The sequence below is a fragment of the Nicotiana tabacum genome, chromosome 23, assembly GCF_000715075.1.
Source record: "Nicotiana tabacum cultivar K326 chromosome 23, ASM71507v2, whole genome shotgun sequence".
Classification (NCBI taxonomy): Eukaryota; Viridiplantae; Streptophyta; class Magnoliopsida; order Solanales; family Solanaceae; genus Nicotiana; species Nicotiana tabacum.
In genome coordinates, this window is record NC_134102.1 from 55,488,057 (window position 1) to 55,510,082 (window position 22,026).

The 22,026-nt window shown below is 39.3% G+C and overlaps 1 non-coding gene across 1 annotated transcript; it reads right to left on the bottom strand.

The window, feature by feature from the left end:
• Positions 1 to 10,770: 10,770 nt before the first annotated feature.
• LOC142177730 (small nucleolar RNA R71) lies at positions 10,771 to 10,877 on the bottom strand. Its single transcript, XR_012706289.1, has one exon. It is a non-coding gene; the product is annotated as a small nucleolar RNA R71 (small nucleolar RNA).
• Between the last annotated feature and the right edge of the window lie 11,149 nt (positions 10,878 to 22,026).

The following is a 22,026-nucleotide window of genomic DNA, read 5'->3' on the forward strand; positions in this document are numbered from 1 at the left end:
GAAACACACGTTAAAATCATAAACGAGCAATACACCATTTATTTTTGAAATACTTTTCCCAAAAGGGCAGTGCACAATTTTAACTCATAAATATGTAAATGCTTAAAACACATTGGAAATACTTACAAAGCATAGCATTAGTTAAAGCAACCACATTGGGGCATGACTTGAGGACATAAGCTTTTAGACAATTCTATTTTCGAAGTCATTTTGGAACAGTTGAATCAAGGCTTATTTCATAATCTTTCTCACATCATTTCATTTCCTCGGCACAATTGACCACAAGTATAACTTTCATTCTTGGCACGTTGGCCACACTTTATATCTCCGACCCACATCTTTCACTTTCAAGCATCCTTATAGATTGTCAACAACAAGGCATTTCAAATCAAGACTTTAGGTACACATATAAGTAATTGGAGTTTTAGATGCATGGATTATTCTTTCCAAGTTAAGCATAATGGACTTCCATTTGAAACACGATCAAGCCATAACATTTTAATACACATATCATTCTTGAACATATTCCCGAAGGATAACATAATATGATAGGAACATTCAGAACACATTTTGAATACATAATTCTCGACACTTGCTTACTCGGGACAATCAAATTTATTGGGAATAACTCGGAACATGGGAATAAGGAACTTGAGCCAACCATACTTGAAACTTACGGGAACATCATAGAATTCAATTCTAAGAGAGTAGTTTATCCAACATACCTTGTTTGAGCTTTCCTTAAGTAACTACAATGTCCCAACACTTCTAGCAATAACAATCTATAGGAAGATAGCAAAAATCGAATAATAATTAGAAGGGTTCACATGGTGTAACTATCTTAGAAATTTTGTCAAACACCTAAAATGCAAAATAGACTATAAAGCTCTACAATGGTAATCTCTTCCTCCCTCAACAAATTTCAACTAGATACTAACCAAAATGGTTCATTAATCCCACATAGTACAACCTATTGTCACATGCATGGCCTATTTCCAACCCCCAAAATACACTTTAACTCATAACCTCTTACATGAAAGCTTAGGGGTAGGACTTACCTGGATAGCTGATAATCCAGTGATTGGCTTCCTTGATTCTTAAAGATTGGTGCAAGAATGGGTGATTAGAATGCTAGGTTTCCTCCTTCTCTCTCTAAAATACTCTTACCTCTCTCTAAATTTACCAGACATTCACTTCAAAATGATCCCCAAAGGATATTTATCGAAATGGGGTCGGGTTATAAAAATAGGAAAATGGACCCTCCGAACTCAGATCTGCGATCGCAGAATGGACCACATAATAGATATGCGGCCCGCAAAATGGGCTGCGAAAATGATGCCAAGAACCGGGCTGGTCTGGACCGGTCTGCGATAGGTTTGTGGTCCGCATACTACTTATGCGGCCGCAGAGTGGACCACAGAATCACTCTCTAAAATGCATCATGCCAAATATATGATGGAAATGCAGACCGCAAAATAGATATGCAATCGCAGAATGGACCGCAAAACGACCTTCAAAATTCAACCATTTTTCTGCTCAACTCTGGGACGGGTATGCGGCCCACATAATGGATTTGCAGTCGCGAATCTGACCGCATAATTGCCTTCTTCTACCAAAAATTCCACCAACTTCTTCAATGCATTCTTCAACCCAAAAGGTCTGTACCGCGTTGAGCAATCCTCAAATACATAAGTCTACCTCGGCACCAGAAAACCTCAAATTCCTTGGCGAACTTTTACGGGGCCTTATAGATACCAACTTGTCACGACCCAAAATCTAACTAGTCGTGATGACACCTAACCCAACCCGCTAGGTAAGCCAATTCACAATAATCCGATTCAATTGAGATTTACTGAGAAAATAAATGATTAAATAACTAAACTTTTATACAACAACCCAATGACTGGGAGTACAAATCATGAGCTTCTAAGATTTAGAGTTTACAATGATGGTATGAAACAAATACATATGTTCGAAATATACTTAAACAGATTAATAATTTTAAAGCTACCAAGAACAAGAGGCAGCTATAACTGGATGCAGGTACATCTTCAATGTCAGCTCCCGCCATACACAATGACATCAACACCAAAATATGCACGCAAGATGCAAAAGTGTAGTATGAGTACAACTGACCCCATGTACTCAATAAGTAACAAACCTAACCTTAGGTTGAAAGTAGTGACGAGCTTGGACAACGGTCAGAATCCAACACCAATAGCCAACAAAACCTCATAACAATATAATAAAATTAGTACAAGAAATAACTCAAAGATATGATGCTCAGTCTGTTCACAGTTACAGAAAAATAGGCATGCTTTTCAAGTATAACAGTAAAACCCAAATCTTTCACCGAAATCACCAAAATATAAGTAAGTAAGAAATCTATTATTTTTCCCAAAAACTTTCAACAAAAGATAAGATGTTTCAATCTCAGATAGCATGAGGAAAGTACATCTCTATGCCTATATGTCAATGTTCTTGTGAAGCCATAAATGTCACAAAAATCGTGTAATGTAAGGAAATACATCTCTATGCCTGTATGTCTAATATACATGCCAAATGCAATGCATCACAGTAATGAACTCGTGTACTCAAACTCTCAGTGTATGCAATATCACTATCTCGCACTCCCACTCATCATGCTCAATCACTCAGCACACTCAGTCACTCAGCACTATACGGTACCTGCTATGGCGCACAACCCAATCTTATCATGAATTAATCACAACTGCGCTCATTGTTTGTATGTCAGACTCCAGAGGGGCGGATCCTGCCCAAGCGCTAATATAAGCCATCATGGCCTGTTGCGGCGTGCAACCCGATTCCATCAATAATATATAAAAATCCCATATGGCCTGCTGTGGCATGCAACCCAATCCATATAAAAATAATACATATAAGGCCAATGTGGCCTGCTGCGGCGTGCAGCCCGATCCCATCAATCTCACTCACAATCCGGCCCTCAGGCGCCAACTCAATCATTAATCTCTCCAGTCTCTCGGGCTCACAAATCTCATCCTAATCAGCCCAAACAATGATAATATAATGTGACAACATATGATAACAAAGACTAAGATATGATATGCAAATGAATGAATATAACTGAGTATGTGATTGCAATTTAAGCAAATAACTCAACAGCATAAATGAACTCAATGAGTCCCAACACAATAAGCATATAGCCTAAAAATGGTTTCTAACATGGATCACAACTCAGTTACTCTAGCACGTAGAAATTTCATGAATAAAAACAAGAATATGCTACAAAACACCACAGAATCAACCGAGTCATAATTCACACAGTGCACACCCACACGCCCGTCACCTAGCATGTGCGTCACCTCAAAACCAAACACATAACACGTATATTCAAGGGTTTATACCCTCATCACCAAGTTTAGAAGTGTTACTTACCTCGAAAAAGCTGAATCCAACACCGAGCAAGCCAAACGATACTCTAAAAATGCCATCTCGCATGTACCAACCTCCGAATGGCTCGAAACTAGCCAAAAGCAACTCAAGAACATCAAATAATGCCAAAGGAAACAAACCTAATCAATAAAGGTCGAATCTTTAATCAAAAGTCCAAAGACAACCCAAAAGTCAAATTCGGGGCCGCACCTCGGAACCCGACAAAACCTACAAAATCCGACAACCCATTCAATTACGAGTCCAAGCATACTAGTTTCACTCAAATCCTACTCCGAATCGGTGTTCAAAACTCAACAATTCATTTTATGAAATTTTAGACAAAACCCCCCAATTTCTGTCTTGAAATCCTCAATCAAATGCAAAAATCAAAGATAGATTCATGAAATATAATCAAAACCGAGTAGGAAAATTGCTTCAAAAATTGTCTCAATCTGAGCTCCATAGCTCCAAATATGCAAAAATGGCTAGATGAATCAATGAATCCTGATCGTGGAAATACCTGATAGCTCCAAACCTCTGAAATAGAGTAGTTTATACTCACTGGATGAATCAATGAATCCTGATCATGGAAATACCATCGCGATCACGAAGAAGAAAATGCACTGCCTCTGAAAAAACATTATGCTTTTGTGAGCCTACTCATTCGAACGCGGTGCCCACAGATGCCTACTCTTCGCAAACGCGGACTGACCTACCCAAACGCAGAGGAGAACTCACTAACTACCAGCTCCCCATCTCTGCTCTACGCAATCATGGTTCCCTTCATGCGGACACAAACAGTAACCCATCTTCGCAATCGCGAAGGACAATCGAGGCATCACAAACCAGTAGCAACCATCAATGAAAACATGAAGAAAAATGGTCCAAAATCAATCTAAAAAGCGTCCGAGCCCCTCGGGACCCTGTCCGAACCTACCAACATGTCCCATAACTTGACACGGACCTACTCGAGGCCTCAAATCACGCATAACATTATCGAAATGACGAATCACACCTCAAATCAAACTTAATGAACTTTTGAACTTTCAACTTGAAAAACTCAGACACCAAATAGCTGAACGGAATGCTAATGCTCAAAATGACTGATTGGGTCGTTACATCATTAACTAGAAAATAAAACGGAAAATAACTCAACAATGAAAGATATTTCATATGATAAGAACTTTAGTTAAAAACATGTTAATAGCCTTCAATAACTACAAAATGAAACGGGAAATAACTCAACAATGAAAGATATTTCATAAAACTACAACATAAATTAAAAACTTGTTAATATCCTAAGAGTCCAAGTCGGTCAATTACCACATATAAGCTCGTGTAGATTCTCATCACCTCATGTACACATCTTTCACAAAATTTAAATAACGCAATTAGATCAAATCCTACGAGGTAGCTTCCTCCACACAAAGTTAGGCCAGATACTTACCTCAAACAAGTTAAATCAACCCAATAATAAGCCTTTCCCGCTCAAATCCACCTCCAGACAGCTCAAATCTAGCCAAAATAACGTAATAACATAAATAAAAGTCGTAGGACACAATTCCCAATAATAAAGATTCGATCTTTAATGAAAATCAAAATGTCAACCCCAGGCCGACACCTCGAAACCCAACAAAAATCACAAATTCTGAACATCTATTCCGATACGAGTCCAACCATACTAAAATCATCCAATTCCGACCTCAAATCATCAGTTTATGTTTAAGAAATATTTTTACAAAAATCCCCAATTTCTCCAATTCATATCACTAATCAAACACTAAAATCGAGATTGGAATCATGAAATAATAACAAATCCGAGTAAAAAATACTTACTCCAATCAAAATCATGAAAAATCCCCTCCAAAATCGCCCAAAACCAAGCTCTCTAACTAAAAATGTGATAAAATAACCAAAACCCTCAAAATAGAGTATTAAATAGATCTGCCCAGGCATACTCATCACGAACGCGGGACCCACATCGCGTTCACAAAGACCAAAAATAATCTTCCCAGGAAAAAGGGCTTCGCATTCACATTCCCCAAATCGCGAACGCGATGAAGAAAACATAACACGAACCTAAGGACCTTCAATCTTCCAACTTTTGCCAAAAAACATCAAATCAACCTATGGACCTACAAATCTACATTCTTATATATGCCTATGTCCAAAATCACCATATGAAGCTATTAGAATAATCAAAATACCATTCCGGAGTCGTCTACACAAAAGTCAAAGTCCGGCCAACTCTTACAACTAAAGCCTTCAACCAAGAGATTAAGTGTCCCAAATTAATCCAAAAGTCTCCCGAAAGCACACCAATGAACCCCGCAAGTCACATAACCATAAATACACATATGTAAAGCATCAAATAGGGGAATCGGGCTAAAATACTCGAAATGACCGGCCGGGTCGTTACATTCTCCCCCTCTTAAACAAATGTTCGTCCTGGAACGAGTATAAAGACATACCTGAAGTGCCAAAAAGGTGAGGATAACGGCTACACATATCATGCTCGATCTCCTAAGTCACCTCCTCCGACTGGTTGATTTCTCCATTGTACCTTCAGTGAAACAATATTCTTCGACCTCAACTTCTGAACCTGCCTGTCCAAGAAAGCCAGTGGCTCCTCAATATAAGTCAAATCCTTGTCCAATTGCACTGAGTTGAAATCTAACACATGGGATGGATCACCATAATACTTTCGGAGCATGGAAAAATGGAACACCGGGTGAACTCCCGATAAACTAGGTGGCAATGCAAGTCTGTAGGCCACCTCACCAACCCTCTCAAGGATCTCAAAAGGACCAATATACCGAAGCGCAACTTGCACTTCTTCCCGAACCTCATCACACCCTTCATGAGTGAAACTCTGAGAAATACTCTCTCACCCGCCATGAATTCAAAATCATGAGCCCTCCGATCAGCATAACTCTTTTGCCTGGAATATGTTGTACGAAGATGCTCCTAATTCAAATTCACCTTCTCCAAAGCATCACGAACCAAATCAGTTCCCAACAACCTAACCTCCCCAGGCTCAAACCAACCAACTGAAACACGATATCGCCTCCCATATAGTGCCTAGTAAGGAGCCATATGGATGCTCGATTGATAGTTGTTGTTGTAGGCGAACTCTGCGAGCAGTAAAAACTGATTCCATGAACCTCCAAAATCAATAACACATACACGTAACATGTCTTCCAATATTTGAATAGTGTGCTTGGACTGCCCGTCCATTTGGAGAACAATTGATGTACTCAGCTCGACTTGAGTACCTAACTCACATTGAACGACTCTCCAAAAATGCAATGTGAATGGCATGCTTTGATTGGAGATAATAGACACCGGCACAACATTAAGAAGAATAATATCCCAAAAATAAATCCAAGCCAGCTGCTTTGAAGAGTAGGTAGTCACGACTGGAATTAAGTGTGTAGACTTGGTCAGTCTTTCTATAACAACCTACACTACATCGAATTTCCTCAAGGTTCGTTGGAAGTAAAAAAATCCATGGTGATACGCTACTACTTCCACTCTAGAATATCAAGCCTCTGAAGCAAACCACCAGGTATGTAATGCTCATACTTTACCTGCTGACAGTTCAAACACCGAGCCACATACTCCACAATATCTTTCTTCATTCTTCTCCACTAGTAGTGGTGCATCAAATCATCTTCACGGCACCCGGATGAATGGAATACCACGAGCTATGGGGCCCCTCAAGTATCAACACACGCAACCCATCTAAATTGGGCACACAAATCCCCTCAGCACCCCATCATCACCAATAGTCACCTCCTTGGCATCACCGTATTGCACCATGTCTTTCAAGACAAGCAAGTGGGGATCATCATATTGAAGCGCCTTGATGCGCTCAAACAAATAAGACAGTGAAACCACACAAGCAAGAACTCGGCTAAGCTCCGAAATATCTAGCCTTACGAACATGTTGGCCAAAGCCTGAACATCAAATGCTAAAGATCTCCCCCCCAACTGGGAATAAAGCAAGACTACCCATGCTCTCAGCCTTCCTACTCAAAGCATCGGCCACCTCATTGGTTTTCCCAGGATGATAAAAAATGGTGATATCATAGTCCTTTAGTAGCTCTAACCACCTATGTTGCCTCAACTTCAAATCATTTTGCTTAAACAAGTGTTGTAGATCATGTGATCTGTGAATACCTCACAAGCCACACCGTAGAGATAGTGCCTCCAAATTTCTAGCGCGTGAAAAATTGCAGCCAACTCTAAACATGTACTGGGTAATTATTCTCATGGGGATTCAACTAACGTGAAGCATAAGCTATCACTCTACTCTCCTGCATCAATAAACACCAAATGCTAATCTGAGAAGCATCACAATAAACTATATAAGAACCTGATGCAGAAGGAAAAACAAAAACTGGAGTTATATATGCCCAACATAGCTTGGGTATAGAGCTTTATAATTGATAATATAGGTATATTGAAGAGTGAAGTTGAAATTTTGAAGAAAAATAATGAATTTTCAATCATCACATAATGAATACTTGGTGAATAATCATTACATTTTGTTAATGACTTTATAAGGCAATTGATAAAGGTTAGCATGAAGGAAAGAATTGAAATGAGAAAAACATTACTGATTCCAGCGCCGGAACAACGCCAGCTGCTGGCCTGGACCCTGCACTGCGGGATTATTTATCCTATTTTGTCCGGAACAAGGTCATTTCAGTGTTACACGGTCCCAACTCGTTAAAAAGGTCTTCTAAACCTAATTTGGAGGAAATCTAACATACTTTGAAGGAGAATTTATGTAAAGGAACGTAGACCACGCTTAGAGGAGGCTTCTAACTGGTTTTTCTTCTCTTATCTTCCTTTAATTTCATTGTCACGACCCCAATATTCCACCTTACGATGCTGTGATGGTACCTAGTCTCTAAGACTAGGTAAGCCTAACGTATATTAAATGGTAGTGGAAACAATAACTTAAACATCAAATTAAACTATTAAACTATCATAATGAACCCCGGTAGATACAACATACAAATTGTCACGGCCCAAAATCCCACCTTATATGTCGTGATGGCACCTAGTCTCTAAGACTAGGTAAGTCAATTTCTTATAACAGTTTAAGCCAGTTTAACAGTGATATTATAAAATAGATTTTAATATAAAATAGAAATAAAGGTGAACAAGCTTACGCGGCAATAATCACAACAACCTCCCAAGACTTGGTAATACAAAGTCACGAACTCTAGCTGAATACTGATAACAGGCTATAATCTCGTATGTTAGTCGCTTAATGCACACTAATTCATAGCACTTTACTTGTTTTGAGCTTTAATTGATAGTGTTTTGCATTTATTATGCATTTTATGCCTTGTAGGAGTGATTCCGATCTACATAGATGTTATGGAATGAATTTGAGTGATTTGGAGCTCTGAAGTCTGAGTAAAAGACCAAGGGATTAAGCCAGGATTGTGTTTGGAGGTCGAGGACCAAGTCTGGACGTTAAAATGCAAGAAAAATCTGTACTGTGAGAAATCCCCAATGCCGCGGTGCATGGGGCAGCGCGCTTATGCATGGCGCGTCACCTCATGCGGCGTGCCTGTGCAAATTTTACAGAGTAAATATCCTATTTTGGCTAGGAAAAGGTTGTTTCGTCTGGGCCCGACCCTACTTGTTATAAATACATGAAAAACATTATTCTTTGTACTTTGTTTGAGGAGTGGGAGGAGCAAAATCACAAGGATTTCATCATTCCTTCCTCATTCAAGACCCGAGTTTGGATCGAATTTATGTTTTCCTATCTTTTAATTATATTTTTGATGAATTGCTTCATATCTATGGAGTAGTTCTCTTTAGGGTTTGATGGATTGGGTGTATTGATGATTGTTTGTGGATTATAACTCTAGTTTTATGTATTGAAGTATTTTTGGATGATTTCATTGTTGCATCTATATTCACTGGTTCATGTAATCGAGAGAGGAATAACTTGCGATATCATTGCATTATATTTTGGGGTGAGTTCATTAATTCTACTTAGTTATCGAAAGAGGCTAGTTGAATCATTGACTAAACCTTGTTAGGAGAATAATCGAGAGAGGTTCTCCTAAAGACCAGTCCACTGCGCAGTCTTGCATATCTTCACGTGCTTAAATTGGTTAATCTTGTGAGGTTGAGACTTAATCGAGAGAAGAGTTTCTACTAAATGTTTGAACTAATAATTGAGTGAATTCGAGAGACTCATTTAAACATTATAAGTGAATTATCTAGAGTTAGATCCCAAACAATTATCTTGCACCTATCCTATCAACCCCTATTTTCTTCCACTGATAACTTTCTTGCTTACCTTTCTTGCGATAGTTATTAGTTAATAGTTTTAGATTCTTAGTTAATTTTAGTTACTAATCATATAAATCTCAATTGTTGATTCTCCTGGATAGCAATCAAGCTAATAACTTAGAAAATATTGTTTAACTCCAATCCCTGTGGATACGATATTATACTATACTATCTTTGACTAGAGAACATAATTTATGTGTGTGTTTCGAGCTCGTCAAATTTTGGCGTCGTTGCCGGGAATTAGCAATCAATAGTGTTTGAAATAGTTTGTATTGCTAATTCAGGAATTTTTCTTTTTATTTTTAGTTTTTCCTTTTTACGTTTGGTGTTCTTTGGTTATGCGTAGGATACATGTTAGGTTGGTGCATGACTCGAGCTTCTGTGAAAGAAGTGCTACCATACGAGCTAGAAATTGAAAAATAACTGCGATAGCTGAAGAAGGAAAGAAATCTCACCGAGACAACAAAAAAGGTTGGGCAATCCTCAACCAAAGAACTTATGGCTAGAAACAATGAAGATAATGTGGATTAGGCTGCGAGAGAAGCATCTAGACGAAGAGAACAAGTTGCACGGGATGCTGAGGAAGCAGCTATTAGAGATGCACGGAACATCTATGAAGAAGAGAGGGGTCTCGTACTTAATCAACATCAACCCTTGCCTGGGAGAGCACTTGGAGATTATGCTAGACCGGTCTATAATCAAGGTTTATCAAGTGTTAGACCACCTCCAATTGCAGCAAAACATTTCTAGTTAAAGCAAGGGTTGATTCAAACCCTTCAGAATTGCTGTGTCTTCAGAGGGAAGCCAAACGAAGATCCAAACACATATCTAATGGACTTTGAGGAGATTATGAACACCTTTCAATACAATGGTGTGTCACGAGATGAAATGTACTTGAGGGAATTCCCCTTCACACTTAAAGACTATGCAAAATAGTGGCTTCGAAGCTTACCCACGGGATCAATTAGAACATGGGCGGAGATGACCAGAAAATTCCTTGATAAATATTTCTCCTCAGCTAAAATGGGCAAGTTTAGAAGTGAAATCCATAATTTCTGCCAAAATGAGAATGAAACTATTTTTGAAGCATGGGAGAGGTTTAAGGAGATTGTTAGAAAGTGTCAACATAGTGGAATTGAACTCTGGATGCAACTCCAAGACTTTTGGGATGGATTGACACTGGCCTCACGTAGAACATTGAGCAATGCAACTGGAGTTCCGTTGATGAAGAATACTCCAGAGGAGATAGTCACAATTCTTGACGAGCTATCCGAAGATGCAAATCAGTGGCCCTCTGAGAGTGCTAAAAGAAGAAGATCAACTGGTGTTCACCAGGTTGATGCTAACATATCTGTGCAGGTACAACTTAATGCTATGGCCAAAGATACAAGGAAGCTTACCTTAGCGTCGATACAAAGTGAGCCTCATGGAACTTATGATATATGTGGAAGAGGACACCCTACTCATGAGTGTCAAGCCACAACTGAGGAAGTAAATGCTATGGGAAACTACAATTTTAATGCAATGGGTCAGAGGCACCCTGGATTTTCATGGACATTACATGGGGATAACGCGAATGCATGGGAACAAAATAACTCTAGACCCCAGGGACAAGGAGCTCCAGCATTCAAAAATCAGCAGAGGCAGCAATTTCAACCTCAACAGCCCATTCAGTCTAGCATAGAAAATCTCATGAAGGCCTTCATTCTGAAAACTGATGAGAGGCTTGAAACTCATAGTGCAGCTATCCGGGAACATGGAGCAGCTGTCAAAGAAATAGGTATTGGTTTTCGAAACTTGGAAAGATAGGTTGGGCAACTAGCCACTCTATTGTCTGAGAGGATTCCAGGAACTCTCCCCACTGACACTGAAAAGAATCCCAAAATAACGATGAATGTTGTAACCTTGAGAAGTGGGCAAGTGTTGAAAGATCCAACCCCAATCCAAAAAGATGTAATAATTGCAAAAGAAAGTGGGGAGCAGCTGAAAAGTGATGATGACAAAAAGAAGAAAGGCCCGATGAAAATTGAGAAGAAGAAGAAGGAAGGAAGAAAAATCGAGAAGGGAGGAACATGATGAGAGCAAGTATATGCCTGCTTTACCTTTCCCTCAGACGCTATGTAGAGAAAAGCTGGACAAGTAGTTTGAGAAAACTTCTGGATATGCTGAAACAGGTTCATGTAAACTTTCCATTCACAGAAGTGCTCTCAAAAATGCCTGGTTATGCCAAATTCTTGAAAGAGATACTTACAAAGAAGAGGAAAATAGAGGAGACCTCGGTGGTCAAGCTTACAGAGTATTGCAGTGCTATATTGCAAAATAAACTCCCACAAAAGTGTGGAGATCCAGGGAGTTTTACTATACCTTACTCATTTGGAACTATAAATTTTGACAAGTCTTTATGTGATTCTGGTGCCTCAATTAATCTAATGCCTCGATCTATTTACAGAAAACTTGAGAAATAGATTGGAGAGATAAGGACGGTGCCAATATCATTGTAGCTGGGAGACCAAACAACTTTAATACGTGAGGGGATAGTGGAAGATGTGTTAGTTCGGGTAGATAAGTTTGTATTTCCTCTAGACTTTATAGTGGTGAATACGGAGGAGAATAAGGAGGTCTCCCTCATCCTAGGAAGAAAATTCTTAACGACGGGTAGAGCTATACTAGATATACACGAGAGGAAACACATGCTTAGAGTGGGCGAGGAGACAACGACTTTTGATATGAATGTAGAAAAGAGGGCATAAAAGAAAAAACCAGTTGCGAGTGTTGAATGGGAAGTGAAGGGATCAAAAGAGAAGGCTGCGTTGAGTGAGAAAGATAAGAGTGGGGTGTACACCAAGAAGGCTGAGAAGAAGCTGTCTGCCTGGATGTGCGCATTAGTTCGAAGGCGAGGAACGGAGCGCGTCTTCGACTCAGACCTCGATTAGATGTTCAGGGAAGCTTCCTTTACCTTATGTTTTTTAATCGTGTGTCATGGGGACATGCCACAACTTAAAGTTTGGGGTGGGGGATAATTGCATGTTGTATGTGTGTGTTAGTTTTGTTAGTTGTAGTAGTTGGAAAATTGGAAAAAAACATAAAAATGGAAAAAAATTTGATTTTTCCCGACGATAGATATCATTCGACGTGTTGCTTGAGGGATTAAAGTCGAAAGAAAAAGACAAAAAGATTTTCTTTTGTTAGATAGTGTATTAATTCCCCCTTGGTTTATCTTTGTGCCGCGGTTCTTTTCCAAGGGTTTTGTTTGAGTCGGGTGTAGTTTGTTTTTATTTTTGTTAGGAGTAGGAAACCTTGTGCTATGATTTGAATTGAAGGCAATATCTCTTAACTTTATTATACCTTGAGAATAGTGAGTGCTTTAGTTGTGACATTTAGGCTCCGTTTTTTACTCTTGTATAAGTACCTTAAATTGTTTGATCTTAACTTTGCTTAACTGCTCTGACTAGAGTGTCTTGATAATCCAATCTTGAGTGAATTATGTGCCATGTGTGTGTGGTTTTGTGTTAATCGGTGCATTGTATTTGATGTCTAGAACTTGCCCTGTGTATTTGCAAAGCGAAATAGTAGTTTTGTTCAGTCTTGGAAGTTATTTAGGTGTGTCTTTGTTGAGCCAGTTATAGGCTATTACCTACCAATTTGTTATGTATCTTAGTTAACCCCTTTTAGCCTGTAATCTTATTTCCTTGGCAACCACATTACAAGCCTTACCCATTTTTTTGAATTGACCATTTATTTGATCCTTTTACCTCTCGAGAGCACTTGAATTTGTTATGAACTTTGTAAAAGTTGAAATGTGGGGTGGTTGGTTTGGATTTTGAGTGGTATTATTGAAATAAGGAGAAAGGTGCATTGTTTTGAAAAAACTAAGAGCCACTTCAATTGAATAAGAAAAGAAAAAGAAAAATTGTTGTATTGTTGTGAAAAAATATTCCTTGATAGTGGTAACTTTTGATGTATTTGTACTTAAAGAAGTTGGGAGTTGACGTATATTGATGTGAAGGTGGAATTATGGTTTGACATAAGTGTGGGGTTTTGAATTGTTAATTGTATGTATTAAAAATGTTTAGGGAGGCGTAGTCACTCTTATATCTAAATGTATCCTAACCATCCTGCAGCCTACATTACAACCAATTAAAATCCTACTTGATCGTTCACTAAATGAGCTCAATTAGTAGAGTAGTACACTACGGGCAAGCATATGGTACGTCTTTTGTGGCCTATGAATGTTGTTTATGGGAGTGAGCGAATTTTTTCTATCTTAAGTTCCTAATTATTCTTAATGTCCATTGTGTGTGGAACTACTCTCTATTGTTGTGTGAGAGAACTTGATTCACGAAGGAAAGGTAATGTCGTTGACCTATAGGTTAGAGTAAGTGAGCGGGTTGTGAAAATTGCGTGGTTCTTTTGAGTCAAATCTTGAGGTGAGGATGTTACTGTATTGTACTTAATCTATTTTAAATATTCTTGATGTGATTAGTTATGATAGTTGTTGAAACACGGTCGTATCTATATAAAGTGTAGTTGGATTGCTCGAGGACGAGCAATGGTTTAAGTGTGGGTATACAGAAAGATCTCAAGAATCAAAATACTGTTTGGATAACAAATTAAAAGTACAATGGAAGGAAAGGACTCCAAGGAACTGCGATGACCAAACAACTCTACCTTGAATCCTTGCGATCGATAAGCTAACTCTGCCTGAGTCTGGTATCTCCAATACCTGGATCTGCACAAAAATGTGCAGAAGTGTAGTATGAGTATACCACGTTCGGTACTCAATAAGTATCAAGACTAACATCGGTGGAGTAGTGACGAAGTATAAGTCAAGACACCTACTAGTCAAAATAACATGCGCAGTATAAAAGTATAAAGCTGATAATGAAAGCAGGAATCAGTAAATGGCAAAAAGAATCAACACATAATATAAACAGTAAAGTAATAAGAACATCGTTACAGTACCAGTAAAAACATATAAGGGAAACAAATGACAACAAACTAATCAAGCCGTTCTAACACAGGTCTTACAAAGAATTTCTCCAAGATACCACGTCTCATAATCACAAGTCACGAGTACCAAATCATGAGTCATATGCTCGCGGCACCTTGTGCCCACATTACTAATCACAACCACACAGACAACTCACGTGCCAATATCTCAATCTGCCCGGCATGATCACAAGCTCACAATCACAATCCGCCCGGTGCGGTTGCAGGCTTACTGTCACAATCTGCCCCGTATGGTCACAGGCTCAATATCACAATCCGCTCGGCATGGTGACATGCTCAATATCACAATCCGCACGGCATGGTCCTAGGTTCAATATCACAATGAAAGCAGATAATACAAGAATACATGGGCATGATCAATAAATGTCAATTTTCATACTCCTGAATTAGTATAAGCGGCATGCTACGGTGTATCCTTGTGTGAGTATACTATTACAGCCCAAGTCAACAAGTAATATCAAAACATCGAGTAGCTCATTGAAGCAACGCAACAAGTCACGTAAGTTGTATGACATACACAAGGAAAATCACACCATCACATGAATATCATCAACATAATGCCCTCAGGGCATCACACATCATCCTTTATATTGCTACCCTTATCTCTCTGTATTGATAACATCACAATAGCCACCCTTATTGCTCCGCCCAGACATTTGCACAATAGCCACCCTTATCACTATGATAGCCACTCGTATCACTCCGCTCTGACAGTAATACAATACCCACCAGTATCGCTCCATACAATCATCAACAGTGAGATGCCACCCTTATGCTCCGCTTAACGACAACAGTGAGATGCCACCCTTATACTCCGCATAACAACAATCAATCCACATAAAAAATTCATATGTGCTAACATCACAACAACGTCATATCAACTCGTACCACAAGTGCCCGTAGGCCACAACCTCTTATTAACAACAATACCAATTTCACTATAACATATAGCCCACGACTCAAACACGATGTGTACAAAATCTTAATAACAATGAAATGAAGGGGCAAAGTAACGCAACAATGAACAACACCCCATAAAACAACAACTTCAACTAAAACGGATTAATGACATTCGATAACTTCAACATCAATTAATTGCTTAAGCATAATTCAATAATGAAGGTATTTTCACAAAATGACAACTTCCAAATTCTAGTGTGTGAAATAAGCTAACAATGACGCATCAAAATGCTTTATCTAATACGAATAGGTACAACAACAATGGTCTCTTGGGTTCAGGAGGGACCAACACAGGTGGTTTGGAAAGATACTCCTTAATTTTATCGAAAGCCTTTTGACACTCTTCAGTCCAACTCGTCGTAGCATCCTTCCTTAGCATCTTGAATATTGGCTCACATATTACCATCGACTATTCTATAAAGCGGCTAATATAATTGATACGGCCTACGAAACTCATTACATCCTTCTTGTTGTTCGGTGGGGGCAGATCCTAAATAGCTATATCTTTGACGGGTCCAACTCCATGCCAAGGCGACTGACGAGGAAACCTACCAACTTCCCAGCAAGGACTCCGAAAGCATATTTTGCAGGATTCAACTTCAGATTGTACTTTTGTAGTCGGTCAAAAAACTTTCTCAACTCTGCTACTTGATGATGACATCATCTACGTACACCTCTATTTTCTTGTGTATCATATCGTGAAAGAGAGTAGTCATAGCCCTCATGTAGGGTACCCAGCATTCTTCAAACCAAACAACATCATCTTATAGCAGCATATTCCCCACTGTGTGATGAAGGCTATGTTTTCTGCAACCTCTTCATCCATCCAAATCTGGTGGTACCCTGTGAAGCAATCCATGAAGGATTAGAGTTCATTCTTGGCACAATTATCGATCAATATGTGTATGTTGGGTAGCGGGAAATCATCCTTAGGACTTGCTCTGTTCAGATCTCGATAATCAACGCACACCCTGACTTTCCCATCCTTCTTTGGTAACGGTACAATGTTGGCTAGCCAAGTTGGATACTCGACCACTCAAAGGACCTTGGCTTTGATTTTCTTGGTAACTTCCTCTTATATCTTCAAACTCATGTCTGTCTTGAACATTTTGAGTTTCTATTTTACCGGCGGACACATAGGATTGGTAGGAAGCTTGTCAGCCACTATGGATGTGCTCAACCCTGTCATGTCGTCATAGGACCATGCAAAAATATCCTCATATTCCTTTAGAAATCTGATGTACTCTTCCTTCTCTAGCGGTGATAGATGAATGCTAATGCGAGTTTCTTTGACTGTTTCAGAATCACCTAAGTTAAGTGCCTCGGTCTCTTCCAGATTAAATTTTGGTTTGTTCTCAAAATCCTCTACTTCCTTAATAATTTCCTCAGGTATTACATCATTTTCCCAATCTTTTGAATCACTCTCCTCATGTTGCATTGTCTCATTATATGTCATAGTCGTAGATTCAACAGGATAGGTAATAATTATGCTGAAAAGAATGTAGAAAGATAATAATATAAATAAACGAAAAGCAATGATGCATTAATTAAATCTTAAAATTGTCAGACAAATACTACTCATTATCTCGAGTAATTATTTCAAAACAAAACACTAAAATGTCTTAAATGTATTCAGGTTTGGGTCGTGACACAATGAACCTCTTCACCTTTTCCATCTCAGTAATAACCCAGAAGGATGCATAGCAAGACAACTCAGTAAACCTCATCTCATACTGAGTAACTTACATGCGATCCTTTTGTAGGTGCTCAAACTGGCTACACAACTTATATCAACTATTGAATGGAATAAACTTCTCCAGAAAGAGAGTAGAAAATTGAGTCCAAGTGAGAAGAAATGACCCTGCAGGTCTACTCTTCTCATAAGTTTGCCACCACCTCTTAGCTGGCCCTCTCAACTGAAAAGTAGTGAAATCAACTCCATTAGACTCCACAATACCCAAATTGCACAGATCTGATGATACTTATCCAATAACACCTGAGCATCAGAGCATTATTTGCGGGATCACCATCAAACCATGGAGGATCTAATTTCTAGAACCGATCCATCATTTTCTGCTTATCCACAAACATAGTGTGCCTAACCTTTTGCCTAACTGTAGCAATAGGATGAACCATCCCAACTGGTGGAATAATGGAACTAAGGATACTCTGGCAAAAGTTTCCAAAGTCTCTAAGAGTAAACATTCGAGGACGAATGTTTCCAAGGGGGGAATGATGTTACACCCTATATTTTCGTATATAAAAATGCATCGTAAGCAAACTAATGTAGGACCAAAAATGAGATAATATTTAAAAGTATATAAATTAATTTAATCATGTTACCTATGAGGTTACAAATATTGAAGATCATGAACAACAAGTACAAAGAGGGTTGGACGGTTCAGAAGATAAAGCAATTGAAGAAAATAATGTTTCGTCGAAAGTCGACAAGTTGGGAATGTTATAACATATACCTTTGGGGTAAGACTAGGGTGCTTAACATGATAAGGAGATTATGTAATGATCACCTATGAAGGGCGTGATGAGGTTTGGCAAGAAAGGCAAGCTTAGCCCACGGTATATTGGGCCTTATAGGATCATTCGGAGAGTGGGCCAAGTAGCTTATGAGTTAGAGTTGCCCTCAGAATTGGAGTCTGTCCATCCGATTTTTCACGTATCTATGCTACGGAAGTGCATTGGCGATCCTACCCGAGTGGTGCCCACGGATGATGTACAGATTACAGAGGACTTGTCATATGAGGAAATTCCAATTGCCATCCTAGACCGACAAATCCGCAATCTACGAAATAAGGAGGTAGCTTCCGTAAAGGTTTTATGGAGGAGCAAGAATGTAGAAGAGATGACGTGGGAATCGGAGGAAGAAATGAAGTCTAAATACCCCCACCTATTTCAAACTGAAGATATGACTCGAGATGGGATGCTACAACACAGCTCTATTCAGGCTAGCAGGTCAGCAGGTAAGCTTTTATTTTTCACTTTTAGTATTTATGATTTACGGTTGGTGAGGCAAAGTGTTGCTATTTATAAACATTGGCCATGTGTGGCATGCATAGTATGTTTTCTGGCTACGTACAGGTTGGTTTTAACCTAGTGTACGAAGGATACTCTGGCAAAAGTTTCCAAAGTCTCTAAGAGTAAACACTCGAGGACGAATGTTTCCAAGGGGGAATGATGTTACACCCTATATTTTCGTACATAAAAATGCATCGTAAGCAAACTAATGTAGGACCAAAAATGAGATAATATTTAAAAGTATATAAATTAATTTAATCATGTTACCTCTGAGGTTACAAATATTGAAGATCATGAACAACAAGTACAAAGAGGGTTGGACGGTTCAGAAGATAAAGCAATTGAAGAAAATAATGTTTCGTCGAAAGTCGACAAGTTGGGAATGTTATAACATATACCTTTGGGGTGAGACTAGGGTGCTTAACATGATAAGGAGATTATGTTATGATTTATATTAGTCGTATGACATCCGTGTGTTATGTTTTGAAGTCAAGAGAGTTGTGGAACAAAAGTCGTTGAAAGTCATCACAAGTTACATTCATAAGTTTTACTGAAACTTTGGGTCAAATGTAACTGCGATTTTCTCCCAATATACTTAGAGTTATGGGGTGTTCCACCCATCAAATTAAATATCTATGAGTCTATTTTCCAACGCATTAAACCTTTTGTCAATACGACATTGGAGTAGAAAGATATGGGCATTTGTGCTATACTGCGCAAGCTGCTAGGTGACAAGTAGGTGTGTCACCTACTTGCTTAAATGAAAGCCCAAAAATGGGCCATTTCGGGTCGTCCAAAGAGGCCTTTTAAGGGCCTATTTTCTTCATATATTAGACTTAAAATAGAGCATAATAACCAGATATAAGCTCTGCAAAGAATCCTCCCAAAAATTTCCCACAAACCCTAATTGATTTTCTCTCCCTTTCAAGTTCCAATTGGAGGTAAAACCTAGAGTTTGAAGAACCAAGATAAGAGCTGAGTTATCCAACAAATAAGGTGAGTTTACTTCTCTCTTTCATCCAATTTTTCTTCTGTATATTCATGGTAAGTCGTTCTATACTTGTAAGAACTCACGGGACGGTGATCGGAAGCCGTGAGTTCGAGTTATTCACTTGTAGCGGACTGTTTTGTGGACTGTTTTGTGTTGTTGTTGGGCTGCGTGTTTTACTACTATTTTGTAGAGTTTTGGAGGAGGAAGGGGGTTTATAAACACCATATAAATGTAGGGTGGTTGGCTGGTCGTTCGTCATAACATTTTCGGGTCGTTTGACACTACCACGGTGGTCGTTTTGTGTACGAAGAGATTGGGGTGTGTTGGGCTGTTTTGTAGTATTTGATGGTGTATATAGGGCTGGAAAATGATGTATATATGTTGTTATTGTTCTATTCTTGTATTGTTGGTGTTATCTTGAATTTGGAGGAAGTAAGGATTATAGGGGAGATGCTGCCCGTTTTAATACAAAATAGGTTTGTCGTTCGTTGTGCGATAGTTGTACCTTTCGTAACTTAACGATAGTATTATTATCATTCTTGTAGATTAAGTGCGAAGAGGTGAGTTCAACTTGGTGATTGGAAAGATTGTGATAAGGTATGTTAAGGCTAAGCCTTCCTTCATTTTGGCATGATCTCGTAGCTACATGTGTTAGTAATGAGACAAAAAGAGAAGTTCATATTCATGAATTTATTCACACTATTCTAGTCTCATAAGTTACAATATTATTCCTTATCGAGACTCTATATTCAATTTTAGTATTGTCTTCTTCCAGTCAAGAGAGCAGCAAGCCTATATATACAGTATTACAGTATTTTCATTACCATCGAGCTATAATCGATGGGCAGGCCCCTATTGGGCAACCTCTGATCAGATGGAAAGTTATATACCAAGACTACTGTGGCCGAGCGCCTATGAGCGAACCCAGCATGGTCGAGATACATAGCCTAGTATGGCCGAGCGCCTATGAGCGAGCCTACTACGGCAGAGCAGTTATATATACCGAGCCTTATAAGGTCGTACAATTATTTTACTTACTATATTGAAGGAGTTGAGTCAGTATCAGCATGTAAGTATATCTCCAGATCATCTTTGACTCCCAGTTACTTCCAGTTATTATATTATCAGTTCAGTTTCGATTTTCAGTTATGTTATTGCCTTACATACTCGGTACATTATTTCGTACCGACGTCCCTTTTCCGGGGACGCTGCATTTCATGCATGCAGGTTCAGATAGACAGACGAGTAGATCTCCTCAGTAGGTGTTTCCCGAGTTCAGCCTGATCGGTAAGCTCCACGTCTTTCGGAGTTGCCAGGTCTAGAGTATTGTGTACATCTTATGTATATTTGTATATATGTTATGGGTAGGTCGGGGCCCTGTTCCGATCATAGTACATCTATCAGTAGAGGCTTGTAGACATATCCTGTTGGTTAGTGCAGTATGTTGGGTTTGTAGGCCTGGTATGTATAATTTGGTAGTTTGTCAGCTGTAGTAGCTATGACGGCCTTTTCAACCTAGCTTTATATTGATGTTTAGTTAGCATTAGTTTCCATTCAGTTTTACATTTTGCTTCGCAAATTGTCTTGCAAGGTGGCCCCATGGCCAAAGTATGACATTATGTGTTCAGAGACCCTTAGTCGCAATTTGGTACGCCAGGTTAGGTGAGGCACCGGGTGCTTGTCTCGCTCCTAGGTTCGAGGCATGACAAACTTGGTATCAGAGTAGTTCTATCCTAGGGAGTCTACAAGCCGTGTCTAGTAGAGTCTTGTTTATAGATGTGTTGTGCACCATATTATATAAGCAGGGCACTACAGGGCATTTAGGAGTTGGTTACCCTTCTTTGAAATCTAAATCATGCTACAGAATTGAGTTATAGGAAATTTGAATTAAACTTATGTGTTGGTGTTTGCATGCACAGATGACGGTGACTAGGAAGACTACGGCTAGCCAAAGGAGAGATACAGCAGTAGGTGAGGGGACCAGCAGGGTACCCCCAGTAGATGGGGCCCAGTCTGAGGCTCAAGGTGAGACCCCTACTCAGCCATTACCGGCTCCTCCACCAACTACGGAGATTCCTAGGGAAACTGCACATCCAGTTCCCCCTCCACTTCCATCAGATCAGGACTTGAGGAGTGCGGTGCATTTGTTGACACAGTTGGTAGCTACCCAGCAACAGGCTAGGGCATCAGCTAGTGCAGGAACTTCTGAGGGGTCTGGGAGTTCAAGGGTCCGAGAGTTTATTGCTTTGAGTCCCCCAGAGTTCACGGGGACAGATCAGAGGGAGGACCCA